The 5,111-nt window shown below is 34.4% G+C and overlaps 1 long non-coding RNA gene across 1 annotated transcript; it reads left to right on the forward strand.

The window, feature by feature from the left end:
• Nucleotides 1–844: 844 nt before the first annotated feature.
• LOC135764819 (uncharacterized) lies at nucleotides 845–4,499 on the forward strand. The gene is made up of 4 exons (XR_010540292.2): nucleotides 845–1,548; nucleotides 2,063–2,127; nucleotides 2,254–2,352; nucleotides 3,817–4,499. It is a non-coding gene; the product is annotated as an uncharacterized lncRNA (long non-coding RNA).
• Nucleotides 4,500–5,111: the final 612 nt, after the last annotated feature.

The following is a 5,111-nucleotide window of genomic DNA, read 5'->3' on the forward strand; positions in this document are numbered from 1 at the left end:
ATCAAGAATGCATGGTTATAAGGTGTCATGGCTCAGCAATCAAAAAATGTTGTTATAATGGAAGTCACTGGGGAAAAAATGGCCACAAACAATAAATGAGGGAGAAAAAAATTTAATCTGATGCTGCACAAAAACTAAAAATGCATCAAAGCCAATGTTTTTACCAATCTTTGGCATGCCCAAGACTGTAAAAAAGGTAAAAGAAAATCCAGTCCACAGTCACGTTTTATATTGAAAATCTGTCATTTTGTGTGTTTTTTTTTCCCCAAATCAGTGACACTACTTATAAACTTGGCAATGAAAGAGTTAAAATCATGGAATTTTTGCAAACATTTGGTAGTTTTGATCAGTACTGAGGTTGATTAACAGATTTATGCAAAAAAAAATGTGAAAAAAATTTCATCCGATAAATTTTTACAGCAGTTTAATTTAGTGGCCTTTTTCGGCCGCTAACAACACGTAAGGGTAGTAAATTTGCCCACGGTATATTGTTAAGTTTTTGAAAAATTTCAAAGCATTTTCTTAAAATATGTGTAAATATAAGATTTGTCACCAAAAATCATTCCATTTGCTGAAACACAGAGAAAGTTGTGGCCAAATTAAGACAAAAAATTGCAAAAAATGGCCAAAAATGGCCCCAACAACACATAAGGGTTAATTACATGTTGTTTTGCCAAAATTATTTGTGAGATGTATGATATTTAATAATGTAAACAAGGTTCAAAGCAATTAAGGTATTTTGTTTCATTTCTTTAAAGTGTTTTATGCACCGTCTGTACTTAGCCACTATTTAGCTTACAAATAGACCGACTACGAATAACCCACGTTTAGCTTAGAAATAACCATTAATTTAATTACATGTTGTTTTGCCAAAATGATTTGTGAGATGTATGATATTTAATCATGTAAACAAAGTTCAAAGCGATTAAGGTATTTTGTTTCATTTCTTTAAAGTGTTTTATACACCGTCTGTACTAGCCACTATTTAGCTTACAAATAGACCGACTACGAATAACCCACGTTTAGCCCAGAAATAACCATTAATTTAATTACATGTGGTTTTTGCCAAAATAACTTGTGAGATGTATGGTATTTCATTGTAAGCAAAGTTAACAGCGATTACAAGGTTTGTTTAATTTCTTTAAAGTGTTTTATGCACCGTCGTACATAGCCACTATTTAGCTCATAAATAGACCGACTACGAACAAACCATGTTTAGCCCAAAATAACCTTGAATTTAATAAAATTTTGTTTTTGCCAAAATAACTTGCAAGAATTATGATATTTTATCAGGCATGCAAATACACCAGTGAAATTAAGATGTTTGGTTTTATTTATCTTATCTGAATATCTGCTGTCACGCATAACATTCATTTTATTTGACCGTATTTCAAAGATAAACAAAATCCAGTTACAACTCCGAACCGCTAGATGGCAGCAGTACACAAACACGGGGCCAAATCTCACGAGAAAGATTTCCGCTGTTTGAAAAGCAACAACATCAGCGAGCAGCCACGAGGAAAGCATGTACCACACTCGTTTGGTCTTGTAAGTTTTTTTTTTTATTATTTTATTTTACATGTGTTTAAAATTGATTTACTTTATTTGTTGTTGGAATCGCGACATTCTTGCTGGTAACTTAACAGTATAACGTAGTAAGTAACCCATGTTTTTTAAAACCTAAACAGTACAACCTGCAATGTAATAAAATAGTGGAGGTAAATGAGTCTATGTAACGTTACACTGAAGATCAACATGAGTGATTTGTAGGCTGCTTTTTAGTAACAGCAGTAACTTAGCTAAGTTATTACTGTGTTGCTTACAGTAATGTAGGCAGTGTTGTGCTTTACAATTATGCATGCAGAGATTGATTGTGGGGGAAAGCTATTCCTCCATATGGATTTAACTTACAGGCCTTCAGTCTGTTGGAAAAAAAGAGTTTTATTGTGTTAGTGAGGGAAAACTTGCAGGTCAGTGGGCATTAACCTTTAAGGTTGGTAAACACTTGTACACTGAAGCATACAATACTGTACAATTACTGACATAGGCATGTGCTATTCAGGTGTCAAAGCTGTGCGAAACTGGAGGGAGAAACTTGAGAGACCGTGCCGGAAGAATGCTGGACAGGTAAATTCTATAAACATGCAATATTAATCAGACATTGTGGTGTCAACACAGTCTTTCATGTGGTCACAAAAAATCAGAAAATATTTCAGTCTGCAACTGTTAACGACATTGTCTTTTGTATTTTAGAGTTCACTAAAATTCATTAATTTCAAAGTTCAACATGAATAGTGGTGGTCCACTGCAGAAGCAAGCATTTGAAAAAACATCAGTTCTCAGTTATTAAAGGTAAGTGTATTTGTATGTAGTTTTAGGCTACATGGTGTCTCACAAAATAGTACTTTTAATATGACATTAGGTTATGTGAGGAGTAATTGACGACAGTCCGGTACTGCCTTAATATTTTCTAAATATTAAAAGCCCCAGATTAAATTACTCTTTGCCGATACAACAGTTTACTTAACCATACAATATTGTTTAGATGTTTTATTTTTAGACATTTGACAGGTTTTATGTCAATAAGATTGTATTGTGAATATTTTATGCTTGGCATCTTAAAGGGCAGGGTATTTGATTTTGAAAAATACTAACTTTAGCCTACACGCACCAACCAGAAGCGCACTCCTATCTCATTAACCAGTAAGACTGACAAAGTGAATAACATTACCAAAATAACCAACATAAACAAGTCACACTGCATACCTACCTTTCCAAAAGAAACACTGCAACGACCCTTTCAGACCTGTAGCTGTTTCCATCTTGCAGAAAAGCAGTGAACTTACCAATGTTAATTTGGGTTTTTGCTCTTTGCTCATCCAGATGTTTTTTTTTTGTTGTTTCAAAATGTCTTTCGTTTTGTAGCTCCTGTGTCAATTCAGCAGGAAGGTTTATTTGATTCTCCCTATTTTTACAGAGTGTGAACAGGTTGTGAAGTGGCATGCAAAACACGTTCACAGAAGAGGGGCAAAAATGTAATGCGTCCAATTATGGGCCGGAATAAGATTCTGCCAGTATGATAACCGTAAGCAAAAATACCACGGTGTTGTGGTATTGCCATTGTGACACTAAAATGTATTATTTTCAAATGTCTGCATATTAAAACATCAACTTTTAAACTGGACAACAATACATTTTATTTTTAAGCAACAAACAACGTTTATGCCAGGTAAAAATAAAGCCTTTAAATGATAATATTCTTTCAATTGTAAATGTAAACATGAATTCAATTACATGATTTAATTCACTTTGTGTAAACACAGTTCATACATTGAAAACGGTATCACAGAAAATTTTTGTGTTTTTTTTTAAACCTTGACTCTGAAAATCTCGGTATACCTTCAAACCGGTAACTGGCCCATGCCCACGTCCAATTATTGCATTCGGTCAGGGTTCAATGATTTGTTGAACGTTTTTTGGTCCTACGCCTTTTACAGATGACACAAATATATAAAAATACACATTTAGACAACTTAACATAGTGAGAGCTATCAATATTTGAGGAGACTTTCAACCAGCATAACAAAAAAAAAAATTCTGGATCAAAATCAGATACCCTGCCTTTAAGCCTCTTTTGCAAGTTCCAAAAATGTCATTAAACACACGCAGAGAAACAAGCACTTCTGTTAGTAATGAGAACGGTATGATTACTGTTGCCTGTCAATATTTATATATGACCTTTTCAAAAGAGAATGACTATCACATTTAACATAAAGCAGAAATACTTGTCTCATACATTCTTTTCATATTTGGCAGATGCTGTGTTGAACAACTTCCCAGCAGCAACAGAACTGGAAGTGAAGGATGCAATGGGGGCATTTCAAACAGGCACCAGGGAGCACGGGGGGGGGGGGGGTATAGAAATTAGTACAATTAATAAGTTGACGTGAACTGAAGATAGTTTGTTAATGTTTAGATGTTATTTAATTTTTAAAATTGTATTTTGTTATATATGCTTTTATTTTGTTACTGTTTTTATTCTTTTTGTTAAAAGTAGTTTTTCTTCATTTTGTCTTATCTGAATTTCTATTGTATTAACAATATTTTTTGTAATAAATTGCATGTTTATGAGAACCTTTTTTAATGGATTAAAAATAATTCTTTAGCCATTCTTTTGTTCTTTATTAGACACACACGTGTAGTTGTTTAATAGCCGTCTATTTAACGGCTAGTCTATTCTTGGGCTATGATAGACGTCTACTAGATTTTCACTGACAGCCCAAAATTAGCCTTGTTTTAGCCTAGACCCACATTCACCGTTTATTAGACGTATATATGTAGACGTTTAATAGCCGTCTATTTGATGACTAGTCTATTTCTTGGGCTATGATAGACGTCTACTAGATTTTCACTGACAGCCCAAAATTAGCCTTGTTTTAGCCTAGACGTCAGGGGGGTGTTTAGACGGCTACTAGACGTCTATTAGCCGCAAAATTGCTTGCTGGGCTTTTAGGCCGAATTGGGCACTTTTGCATGAAAAGTCACAATCCAACCTGAAATGTTGAAATCGCTTGAAAAATGCTTTTCTGAGTTGGAAATGCCTTTAAACGACATTTCTCATCATAAGAATGCTCCTGAAGGAATTTTAGGCAGAATTGGGCACTTTTGCATGAAAAGTCAAAATCCAACCTGAAATGTTGAAATCGCTTGAAAAATGCTTTTCTGAGCTGGAAATGCCTTTAAACGACATTTCTCATCATAAGAATGCTCCTTAAGGCTTTTTAGGCTGAATTGGGCACTTTTGCATGAAAAGTCACAATCCAACCTGAAATGTTGAAATCGCTTGAAAAATGCTTTTCTGAGCTGGAAATGCCTATAAACGACATTTCTTATCATAAGAATGCTCCTGAAGACATTTTAGGCCGAATTGGGCACTTTTGCATGAAAAGTCACAATCCAACCTGAAATGTTGAAATCGCTTGAAAAATGCTTTTCTGAGCTGGAAATGCCTTTAAATGAAGTTTATTTAACTAAGTTCGGGAGGAGCATGGTCATGTGATCCAACCAATCAGTGCAAAGAGGTGCCTATAAATGCAGTCCCTCACCTCTGT

Source organism: Paramisgurnus dabryanus, chromosome 2 (assembly GCF_030506205.2).
Source record: "Paramisgurnus dabryanus chromosome 2, PD_genome_1.1, whole genome shotgun sequence".
Lineage (NCBI taxonomy): Eukaryota > Metazoa > Chordata > Actinopteri > Cypriniformes > Cobitidae > Paramisgurnus > Paramisgurnus dabryanus.